At 41.2% G+C, this 12,434-nt stretch overlaps 1 protein-coding gene and 1 non-coding gene across 4 annotated transcripts in view; one reads left to right on the top strand and one right to left on the bottom strand.

Moving 5' to 3' along the window:
* Positions 1-12,434, top strand: part of SMURF1 (SMAD specific E3 ubiquitin protein ligase 1) — a 110,124-nt gene that overhangs the window by 34,921 nt on the left and 62,769 nt on the right. The window lies entirely within an intron of this gene.
* LOC123802594 (U6 spliceosomal RNA) lies at positions 3,774-3,878 on the bottom strand. The gene has a single exon (XR_006782581.2). It is a non-coding gene; the product is annotated as a U6 spliceosomal RNA (small nuclear RNA).

Here is a 12,434-nt window from a genome sequence, read left to right as displayed (position 1 = left end):
AAGAGTAGAAAAATATTGAGATGATTCTGTTAAAATGTTAGTGCGATTTTAGAATAAGATCTAAAAATGTCAAGCTCCTGTTTATAGAAAATCATATTCTGCCTGTATTTTGTGCAGAGTGTAGATTTAAATGGAATCAAAATTCATAATCCTAATATGCTCCTAAAGGAGCTAACTTAGGATTCTATCTTTTTATTTCAAATACACACCAGAAGATATGTACTTTTATTCCCCTCCACCCTCCCCAGTATCATATTAAAATAGTCCTTAAGCTTGTCTAGACATGGGAATGCAAACTAAGAAAAACGAAGTTACTGTATATTTTTGTATATATTATTTTCCCCCTTTAATGTGAGATTAAAACGTTTGGATCTTTAGATGTGGAATTCCCACTTGTATTACAAAAATTGATGGCACATCATACAATAAATAAATCTATTGTATTTCAGTTTGAGATTTAATTGTGCATGTCTCCTGTAGTGTATTCATTTGTATGTTTATTTATTTTTTATGCAATTTTTTTTTTAAGATTTTATTTATTCATTTGACAGAGATAGAGACAGCCAGCGAGAGAGGGAACACAAGCAGGGGGAGTGGGAGAGGAAGAAGCAGGCTCCCAGCGGAGGAGCCTGATGTGGGGCTCGATCCCATAACGCCGGGATCACGCCCTGAGCCGAAGGCAGACGCTTAACCGCTGTGCCACCCAGGTGCCCCTCATTTGTATGTTTAAACCTCTACTCAAATATGAGCCAGGAACACAGTATCTCAGCTTTTAAATTCGTGGAAACAGCATGTTAGCATTGCTGGAACATGCTTACCACGACTTCCCTCCCCACCCCCACCGCCAGTTTCTTTAAGGACATAATAATAGCATTGCTCCTTATCAAGAATCAGGTTCATAGGGGCGCCTGGCTGGCTCAGTCAGTTTAGGCAGGTGACTCTTGATTTCGGCTCAGATCATGATCTTAGGGTCCAGGGATCAAGGCCCACGTTGGGCTCCATGCTTAGTGGGGAGTCTGCTTGAGGATTCTTTCTCTCTCCCTGTGCCCCTCCCCCTGCTCAGGCTCATGCTCTGCTCTCAAATAAGTAAATAAATCTTAAAAACAAACAAAAAAAAAAAGAATCGTGTTCATAGGTATCTTTTCAGAAGATTGAACTGAGTTCTAAAATGAAAATAAATGGCTGGAAAACTTGCACATGGTTAAAAATTGGATACCTCTTCGTCTAATTATTTTTTAAAAAGTCTAAAAAGTCACTTTACTAAGTGAAGAGTTCTTTTGCCTGCCAGATTTATCTCTGGACTTGGTTTCCTGGATTTGGGTTTAAGATTCGATGAGTGTTATGATGTGTCTCTCTTTGACTCTGAATATTCTTGTTGCTTTAGGAGTCTATCTACATTTCTTCTCTGCTCCACATCCTGTGGTCTTCCTTGTCCACAAGCTCAGTCTCAATTTGATCATTGATACAATGTGTCTCATAGTAACTTATCAACTGTTACTGGGAGCTAATAATTGTCATTCTAACAAAGATACAAACCTCATTCAAATAAATGTGCTTCTTTTCACGCATCACCTGGGAAGGCTGGATATATATTTCTATAATGTTTGGCTCAGAACTTGCAACTGCATTTTTTTTTAAAGATTTTATTTATGTGACAGAGAGACAGCCAGCGAGAGAGGGAACACAGCAGGGGAGTGGGAGAGGAAGAAGCAGGCTCCCAGCGGAGGAGCCTGATGTGGGACTCGATCCCGCAACGCCGGGATCACGCCCTGAGCCGAAGGCAGACGCTTAACGACTGAGCCACCCAGGCGCCCCAGCAACTGCATTTTTAAATGGAGGTGCTTGTTGCTCTCTTCCTTTCTTACTAGATAAAATACAACATCTTTCCAGCGCTAAATTCATAGATATTCTGCCATCTGGCCTGTTGTTAACGTCAGTGTTTTTAAGTGAACATTTGAGTATGTTAACCTTAAAAATAAAAGTCATTTGTTTTACCCTCAAAAATAGTTTTGTTTGGTAATAACAGAATTGCAGTGCAGGGCAAGCAAGCGATGATAAAACCACAGGCAAGTCCAACAAAGGACAAGAATGTTATTTTATGGAGAAGGATGAGGAAGTTGAGAAGGGGGTGTTTTGGACAAAAGTCCAATGGAGAAAAGCAAGAGTTCAGAGTGATGGTGGTTTCTCATTGGCTGAGTTGCCGGGATTATTCATTTCTTGTAGGGGATGCAATGTACCTTTCAGTATCAGGGCGTATAATTGAGGATTCTTTCCTGTTAAGGATTCTTCTGTTCGGAGTCCGTAATTGACAGTGAGTGGTATGTCTCCACCTTCCAGCCTCCCCTCCTGGCATCCTGAGTCTGCTTTGGCTGGGTTTCCCTTTATTAATTTTCACAAGTATTTATAAGCTTCAGTTATTACTAATGATCCTAGACCAGTTGTTTAAAATACAAGGCAGAGACTCTCAGTTTCAAGCATTGTTTCCTTCAGTCCCTCGGAAACCATTCTGGTTTAATTGTTACAGCTCTCGTTTTCACCATGTGCTTTTCCCCCTTTGGTGTGAGTTAGCCCACATCCTTGAATAGCTCTAGACTTCATAAAAACAGAGTCTGTGAATCACAGTGAAGAGATTAACCTGACAGTTTTAAGATCAAATCCATCTTATTGTATATATTTAGGAAGAGTATAACACCTTGGCATTAAATAAGGATTAAAATCTTCATGGAATGTTATCTCTATGCTATTCAACCCACCTTTGTGACAATGTTTTGGTTCAGTATTTTTCTAAATAATTTTTAAGCTGATTGAGTACACGGGTTATTTTTTGCCTCTATTAACAGGTGCCAGTCAAATTGATAAACAACAGGGAGGTATAGTCTCAAGAATAAATACGTGTGTAACAGCTTTATTAAGATCTAATTCATACACCATAAAATTAACTCTTTAAAAGTATACAGTTCAGTGGCTTTCAGTATATTCAGTGTTGTGCAGCCATCACCACTATCTTCTTTTATTTTTTTTATTTTTTTTTTATTTTATTTTATTTTTTTTTAAAGATTTTATTTATTTATTCGACAGAGATAGGAACAGCCAGCGAGAGAGGGAACACAAGCAGGGGGAGTGGGAGAGGAAGAAGCAGGCTCATAGTGGAGGAGCCTGATGTGGGGCTCGATCCCATAACGCCGGGATCACGCCCTGAGCCGAAGGCAGACGCTTAACCGCTGTGCCACCCAGGCGCCCCTACTGTCTTCTTTTAGAACAACTTTTTCTTTCTTTTTTTTTTTTTTAAAGATTTTATTTGTTTATTTGACAGAGATAGAGACAGCCAGCGAGAGAGGGAACACAAGCAGGGGGAGTGGGAGAGGAAGAAGCAGGCTCATAGCGGAGGAGCCTGATGTGGGACTCGATCCCGGAACGCCGGGATCACGCCCTGAGCCGAAGGCAGGCGCTTAACCGCTGTGCCACCCAGGAGCCCCTAGAACAACTTTTTCTTAAGTTTTTATTTTAATCTCCCAGTGCTCGTCATGACAGGCGCATTCCTTAATCCCCACCCCCTATGTCACCTGTCTCACCACCCCCCCACCTCTGATAACCATCAGTTCTTTATAGTAAAGAGTCTGTTTCTTGGTTTGTCTTTTTTTCCCGACTTTGCTCGTTTGTTTCTCAGATTCCACATATGAGTGAAATCACACGGTATTTGTCTTTCTCTGACTAATTTACTTCACACAGCATTATACTCTCCAGGTCCTTCCATGTTGTTGCAAATGGCGGGGAAAAATACGGAACATTTCACAAGTGTGCATGTCCTCCTTGTGCAGGGCCCATGCTAATCTTGTCTGTATCATTCCCATTTTATTTATTTATTTTTAGAGGGAGTTCAGGTACGTGGTGAGGGAGAGGGAGAGAGAGAATCTTAAGCAGGCTCCACGCCCAGCACGAGCCCCACTTGGGGCTTGATCTCACGACCCTGAGATCATGAGCTGAGCCAAAATCAAGACTTGGATGCTTGACTGATTGAGCCACCCAGGTGCCCCAGTATCATTCCGATTTTAGTGTATGTGTTGCTGAAGTGAGCTCAAACATTTTCATTACTCTAAAAAGAAACCCTGTACCCATTAGCAGTCGTTTCCCAAACCCCCATCCCGAGCCCCTGTCATCACTAATCTATATTCTGTCTATATGGACATCATCTATTCTGGAGATTTCATAACAATGGAATCGTACAATATGTGGGTTTTTCTTTCACTTAGCATAATATTTTCAATATTTCATCTGTGTTGTAGTATGTATTAGCACTCCATTCCTTTTCATTGCTGAATAATATTCCATCGTATGGGTCTACCATATTTTGTTCATTCATCAGTTGATGGACATTCGAATTGTTTCACTTTGGGGCTGTTGTAAATAATGCTGATGATAAAAATTCATGTACCAGTTTTTATGTAGACCTGTGTTTTCAGGTCTCTTGGGAATATACCTAAGTGGGGAATTGCTGGGTCCTATGCTACTCTGTGTTCAACATTTTGATAAACTGCCAAACTGTTTTCTGAAGTGGCTGAACATTTTACAGTCCTACCAGAAAAGCCTAAGTGTTCTGGTTTCTCCACATCCTCACCAGTACTTGATATTGTCATACTTATTTTAATCATCCTAATGGGTGAGAAGTAGTATCCAACTGTGGTTTTGATCTGAGTTTCTCTGATGACTAATGATGTCGAGGATCTTTTCACGTATTTCCCATTTGTATGTTTTCTTTTGAGAAAAATCTCTTCAAATCCTTTGCCCATTTTTAAATTGATTGCCTTTTTATTACTGATTTTTAGGAGTTTTAAAAACATTTTTATTGAAGTATACAATGTTACGTTAGTTTCCGGTGTACAATAATCCAGCAATTCTGTACATTACTCATTGCTCACCATGATAATTGTAGTTACCATCTGTCACCAAACAGCATTATTAGAATATTATTGACCCGATCCCCTCTCTCCTGTGCTTTTCATCTCTGTGACTTATTTATTTTATAACTTGAAGTTCATACCGCTTAATCCCCTTTATCTTTTTAAAAAAAATTCTCTTTATCTATAAATAGATATAAAGATATCTATGTCTTGTATCCCTGTACAGAAAAGGGATTGTAGGACTTTTTAAAAAAATATATTCTTTATACAAGTCCCTTATCAGATATTTTCCAATAGTTTTGAAGTATTCTATGGATTGTCTTTTTACTTGATAGTGTCCTCTGAAACACAAAACTTCTAAATTTTGATCAAGTACAATTTATATATTCTTTTTTGTCACTTATGCTTTCGGCATCATATGTAGGTAACTGTTACCAAACCCAAGATCATAAAGACTCAACGCTTATATATTCTTTCCGTAAGAGTTCTATAATTTTAACTCTTGCGTTAACTTTGCAAGGTCTGTTTTGAATTAATTATTATGTACGGTTTGAGGTAAGGCTGCAAGTTTGTTCTTTTGCCTGTGGATATTTGGTTGTCCCAGCACCATTTGTTGAAAAGACTATTCTCTCATTAACTTATTGTGCACTCCTTGTTCCCAACCAGGTGACATAAATGTAAGGGCTTATTTGTGGACTTCCAATTCTCTTTCATTTACCTATGTATGTCCAGCCTTACGCCAGTCCCACATCATCTTGATTACCATAGCTTGGTTGTGAGTTTTGAAATTGGTAAGTGTGAATCTCCATCTTTATTCTTTTTCTCTCAAGATTGTTTTGGCTTCTGAGTCCATTGAATTTCCATACAAATTTTAGGATCAGCTTGTCAATTTAGGCAAAAAAAACTACCACCGCCACCAACAAAAAAAAACCCCAAAACCCCAACTCCCAAAAAACCCCCAAAACCCAGCTAGAATTTTGAAAGGGAATGCATTGGGTAGATGCCATCTTATTTTAAGTAGTCTACCAAGTCTTGACTATTCATCGCATTCAACTTCTGGAACAGGTCTCAGGTATTGGGAGTATTCATTGAACATTTATATCTTGGTGGGTAAGTCAGTGCACATCCGAAACTAGGTTATTTGGAGAAACACTGAACTGGCACGATCTATATATTGAAGCCCTTGCTTGGTTTCATTATTAAAAATGTATATGTGGCATCCTGTGGTCAGCGTATTGGCTTTGCAGGTTTTTTCAAAACTCTTTCCACCAGTGTTTTGAGATCAGTGAAAACGTGAGAACATGAAGACAAAGCGAATCTGTGAGAACCCGGGTTCTTCAGGATCTTAGCTGTGTTTTAGAATGGTGTGAAAGGTGTTGGTAGTTTTAGCAGAGGGTAAATGGTGTTGTGGCAACCCCGCCCCCCCATCACCTCCCCTCCCCGGCCCCAAATCTTGAGGAAGGAGTTGTCTTAGAAAGCAGGAAAGCACTTTGTAAGAAATTTAGGTGTTTTTCTGTCAGGTCAGTCCAGCATTATTCTCTTGCTATACGTAAGGCACTGAGCTTGCTGCCTCGGGGCGGAAATCAGGCGAAGCCCTCCTTGGACTATTTCAACAGCCTCCAGATCAGTCTTCTTGCCTCTTCCCGTTCCTTCTCATTTTCTACTCCAGTGCCAGAGTTTATAGCTTCCTAAAAAAGCCAACCTGATCCTGTTTGACTTCTCGTTGCCTACAGGGTAAAGTCCAAATTCCTGAGCAACTGCAGGTGAGACTTTTCTAGTCTGGCCCTAGCTCTTTCTCTTCCTGCTAAACCAGACATCCCTTAGAAGCACACCCCTGGCCCTGAATGCATGTGCCTCTCCAGCATGTCCTCTCCAGCATGTCCTTGTCCACGTCCCTCGTCCACGCAGAGTGACGTCCCCCAGTGCCTCCTGCCTGGCAGGGGCTAGTCCCTCTTTCTCATCTTCCTATGGCAGGGTCTGCACAACCTTATTTGTATTCTGCATGTCCTTGTCTTTGCTGCTGCTAAAGGTGAGAGGCAGAGACTCAGTCCCCTGTCTCCCATGGCGCAGGGCCCGGCCAAAGCAGTTCTTAAATGTTACTCTAAGTGAATGAGGTAGAGTACCTGCTCAAAGGACCCCATAATTCAATGCGCTGGGAAGACATGCAAAGGGCTGAAAATCCCTAATACGTGGCTGGATGGAAAACCATGTATTATGCGGCTAAACTCTGCAGTTTCTCTGGACCGGGTATGGTACAAATATAAATCTGTCCAGTTTTACTCAGCCACAGAGCTTAGTGTTCCGTGCACTTTCTAGGCTCACTGTGTTGTTTTCTGGGGCTGTCCCTTGTCCAGTAAAGCTCCCGGCAGAGCATCTGTGTGACGAGGGGGCTGATGTGTGGTAACACAGGACAGAAATAGACATCAATTAGTGGTGAAAACAAGAAAGTGGACTCTTCTGTATTATAGGCCGGGTCATGTCCTATCAGATTTTTAGGGACTGTTCCCTCTATGTTGTGAGACCACCCGGCACACCGTGTTTGCTTATTATCTAGTTTTGGCGCGCGTGTTTATAAACAGGGGTCCGTCTAATGCAGCTGCTTTTTGTAATGACCATAAGATGTTCATTTGGGACTAATAGAGTATAGTTTCCCCGTCCCCACCTCAGTTTCTGTACCTTACCAAAAATAACATAATTATCTGTTACAGTTCAGACTTGAAGATCAGCTTGAACTCCTGAATAGAAGGGGAAGAGGGTACATTTCTTTTCTTTATTCTTGTAGTAAATTTAGCTTTATTGTATAATGACTTTATAAAATTTCACTGGTTGGAAACTTTTTTGTGTTTTGATTTATGTCTGTTTTAGACAGAGGCGTCTGAGGATGGTAACGATGAAAAGTGTCCCGGGGGCTAACTCAGGTTTTGTCCAAAGAGACCTTTACTTCATCTTGGTTCTTAAAAGGTACTTTTTGCTGGGTAGAGAGTTCTAGGTTCGCAGTTATTTTCTCGAAGATGATCTGTTGTTTTCTGACTTCCCCCATTGCTTTTGAAAAGTCCATTGTCAGTACTCGGAAATGAGTAATCGTTCCTTTTTTGTGGCCACGTGTAAGATTTTTCTTTTTGTCTTTCGTTTCCTGCAGTGTCACCGTTATATACCCCCATGTGTGTTCCTTTTATTTATTCTGCTTGGGCTTTCTGAATTTATGGGTTGATGTTTCTCATCACTTCTCGAAAATTTCCCAGCCAGGATCTCTCTCTCATTGTTGCCCCATCCTCTCTTACTCTCCTTAACATGGAGTTTCTCTCTGTAACTGTTTATTTTGCTCTTTTTCCAATTTCTTAAGGTATAAAGTTGGATTTTTCATGTGCGTCTTTTCTAATAAAAATTTGTATATGTGGCATTTTATGGATAACTATCGTGACCTCTGGTTATTTATTTTAAAAGGTGCAAATTTGTTTTTTGTGTATTTAATCACAAGAAACTAGCTAATGGACATGTGTTTTTTCAGATTCCCGTGCCAGTTTTTCCTATTTTATTCTTTTTTATTTAGTCTGATTGGAAACAGCCTATCACATAGCTTGAGTTGAAAATTTTAAGCCAGATTGGTTAAGACACTCTTTGGACATTGAGGCACAGAACAGAAGATACTTTAAACCTTCTGTTACAGTTTTTCTTAGTGGCTTAGGTTTGTTAGTGATTTTTGACAAATTGTAGAAGTGCTGCTTAAATTAGAGTTAGTGGGTATCGATTTCTTAATCTTAATGTGTTTACCTAGTCGTGGGTCCTGTGCCCACTTTTACAGTATGGGGTATCAAGTCCCAGAAAGTGACTAAATTTCAGTTTCCAGATATGACCCCACTGTGTCCTTTACATTAGAAAAATAGAGAAAAAATTTCTAAATTTCCTTCTAAGTACTGCTTTAGCTGAATTCCACCGATTTTGATATGTTAATTTAAAATTTTTCTTTCAGTTCTAAATGTTCTTTAATCTCCCTTAAGATGTTCCCTTTCACCCATGAATGATTTACAAGTGTGGTGTTTACTCTCCACGTGTTTGGAGATTTTCCTGTTATCTTTTTGTATTGCTTTGTAGTTGAGTTCCCTTATGATTAGAGAACATAATTATACAATTTCAATTTTTACATTTGTTCAGATTTTTTCATGAAGGTTCCATGTGTGTTGAAAAGAATGTGTCAACTGCTGTGCTTGTGTGGAGTGCTGGGAAAATGTCAGCTGATGTGGTTAGTTGATGGCACTCGGTCCTCTCTGTCTACCAGTTCTGTCGATTACTGGGAGAAGTGCTGAAGTCTCCAGCTGTAATTTTGGATTTTTCTATTTTTCTTTGCAATTCTGTCAGTTTTTGCTCCTGTGTGTTTTTGAAGCTCTGTTGTAAGATTCATGTACATTGTTACGTCTTCTTGGCAAATTAACCCTGTTGTCATTATGGAATGTCCCTCTTTATCCCCTCTGGTTTTCTTTGTTTTGAAGTCCACTTTGTCGAATGTTAATAGAGCCACGCCAGCCTTCTTACAGTGTTTGCATGGTGTATCTGTCTTTCCCCCAGGTGAGTGGCAGTTTTCCTTGTCCCTAGTACACTAATTCTGGATTATATCCCAAACATTATGAATGTTCTGTTAGGAGGCTCTGCATGTTGTTCATATCCCGTGGTGAATGTTGATGTGTGTGTTTTAGCAGGCATTGACCTCCTTGGGTTTAGGGTATGTGTTCATAACCTTTGCAGTGTTATTTGTCTCTGACCTGTGTGCCACTGGTGGCCCCCTGGAGCGTGGCCAGCGGTCTACCCCGTTGTTCAGGTGTGCCGGACGTGTGTATTTGAAAGTTGTCACTAGTAGTCCAGAATCAAAGGCTTGAGATTTTCTTGGTCCCCAAGCTCAGAGGAAGCTGGGCACTCTCTGAAGTCCTACTCCCAGCCTGCTGCCTTTCGAGGGCTAGCCCAAATGGAGGTACCCTTCATCAGGACCCCGTCCTTGGCAGTTAACAGATCCCAGCCCTCATCCCCCAAAGTCCTAAAAGGACACCTCTTAGCAGATGACTGGAGGGCAAAAGGCAGCAGGACTTCCTCGTTCTCTCTAGGGCAAGTACTGACCGGAAGCTGGGTTCAGTGCCTCCTCACTACCGTGTTAGCTATTAGCTTTTATGGTTTCCAGCAGACTGACCGACCTCATCTGCCGTTACCAGGGGCTGGAAATCCTGGCAGTTTTTAGATCAACTTTGTGAATCAGAGGTCGTTATGGATTGCATTTTGACCCTCCCGTATTCATATGTGAAAGTCCTCAGCCCCCCTGTACCTCAGAATGTGGTTTCCCATGTAGAAATAGGGTCATTGCAGACACAGTTAGTTGAGATGAGGTCATACTGGAGTAGGGTGGACCCCTAACCCCATTGTGACAGGTATCCTTATCAAATGGGGAAATTTGGATGCAGACGAGCAGAAAGGGAGGATGCCATGTTTACATGAAGGTGGAGGTTACGAGATGCATCGTCAGTCCTCCAAGAACACCAGCGAGTGCCAGCAAACCACCAGAAGCTAGGAGAGAGGGGAGCCGCGGATTCTCCTTCACAGCCCTCAGAACGAACCAACCCTGCCTGCACCTCGATCTCGGATTTCGAGTCTCCAGAAATGTGAGACAAATCTTCTGTGGTTTAAGCCCCCCAGCACCTAGTACTTCATTCTGGCAGCTCAAGCAAACTAATGAAGAGATGTTCACTTCTCTAAGTTGAGATCTTTAAGAAAACCTGTTCCTTTTAGGTCCTGAAGTGTAACTTTATTAAGTACCTGGCCCATTGCCTGTGCCTAGAAGGTAGGCACTTGAGAAATATTTGCAGTTCTTTCTACTATAATGAAATATTTATGTTCTTGGAAAGTCTTGCATTCTGCAAATCACGCACTTAAAGTAGTATCTTACGGGAGCAAATAAGGTTGGGGCAGATCTCTCAAAATCTACACAGCTTGGTAGCTACTAGCAGAAGCAATAATTGGTACCTCAGGTGATTACCTGGACCACGTAGGCGCACATCTCAGTGTGGCTGGACATTGCTGAAATGGCTATTAAAAGTATACAAGGACAGCAAAGTGGAAATCCTAGCAATGCTTGCATTGGTGCATGGATGGTGTGTGTTGAGTTCTAAGCCAGTGGGGTTGCCATTACAGGGGGCCGTGACGGAAGCCAGAGCCACAACCCAGCCGAGAGAGACCTTGGTGCGGCCGTGACTGCACCTGTCCAGGGAGCGAGGCCTGGGTGCGGGCTCCCTTTTGCAGCTTGCTTCAAATACAGCTTCTTGCGAAGGCCAAGTTAGGTAATGGGCTGGTTTTTTCTTGCCCAGGATCTCACATAATTCCATTCCCTCCACTTCTTTGCTTTGGAAACTCAACAAATGAATCAGCGAGACTTCCATGCTGTGCTGATGTCATTCCCGCTTACCAATCAAACATGAGCTCATCTGTGTTACAGAAACTCCCAGCAGAACAGATGGTATTTGAATTGAATTGAATTCCCCTTTGTATTCTTCAAATTCACCTGTTAGTCTCCTGTGCAGCTGCTTATGTTAACGTGACACGGATTTAGTCAGAGCTGTATTTTAAAAATTAGTTATGGCGTTATTTAAAAATTGATACAAGTATTGCCCTCAACTAACTTGTTCAGTTATAACATTCTCCATTAGTGGGAGATATTCTCTTTATGATCCATAAAGCTATTCATTGTTCTTATAAAGCGGTTATTTATGAATTTTTTGGGTTTTTTTGTTTTTTTACTTATTGTAATTTAATTATTATTCCTTCACTGTTTCAATTAACTGAGTGTGCGTGCACACAAATAATGAAGAAAATGTCTTCAAGAGCAGCTCTTTACATGAGGGGAAAAGAAATCAAACTCTTCAGCTCGGCATGAAATGATTTTTGCATGAGAATTTTAGGAATGAAATTGCAAAAACTCCTCAAAATTTGGGTGCCTTTTTTGCAGGGCTCTGGCAATTTGGTGATAATTTAATGTCATGATAGGGTGTTTGCTTTGTTGTATTTTATTGAATGTGGGGGGAGTAAATTCCAGGGCAATCTTTGTTTTCGAAACACAGTACCTCTCTGTCGTGGTAGTACTGTCCACCTTCTCTCCTAATTGCTGTAGCTAGAGCCGAAGACAGAGAGGAGATTGGCTTTGCAAGGAGAGGAGAGGAAATTTGACAGTTATTGAGGAGGCCAAGACTGAAGGAGCTTTAAATTTGATTAATTCGTAATTCACTTTTGGAAATGTTTTCTGAGCATAGAGATTTCCAAGATCCCCAAAGCTTATAATTTTGGAAGTAGGAAGGAGCAGAGAGTAACAAGCTTATGGTTTTGGTGTGTAGCTTGCATTCCCTCCTCACCTTTTTTGAGCAGATTATTGGGACGCCATGTTTGCTCTACCTTTTCTTCATTCTCCTCTTGTTCTTTCCTCCACCGGTGCCCACCCCAGCCTCCCACCAGTGTGTCTGATGGGCGGTGTGCGAGTGGCCGTGGGAGTGAAACCGTCTGGGGAGG

The sequence above is a fragment of the Ursus americanus genome, chromosome 2 (assembly GCF_024610735.1).
Source record: "Ursus americanus isolate L20-20 chromosome 2, mUrsAme1.1.p, whole genome shotgun sequence".
Taxonomy (NCBI): domain Eukaryota; kingdom Metazoa; phylum Chordata; class Mammalia; order Carnivora; family Ursidae; genus Ursus; species Ursus americanus.
Note: the sequence above shows the minus strand (reverse complement) of the source record. Positions and strands in the feature narration are given on the sequence as shown.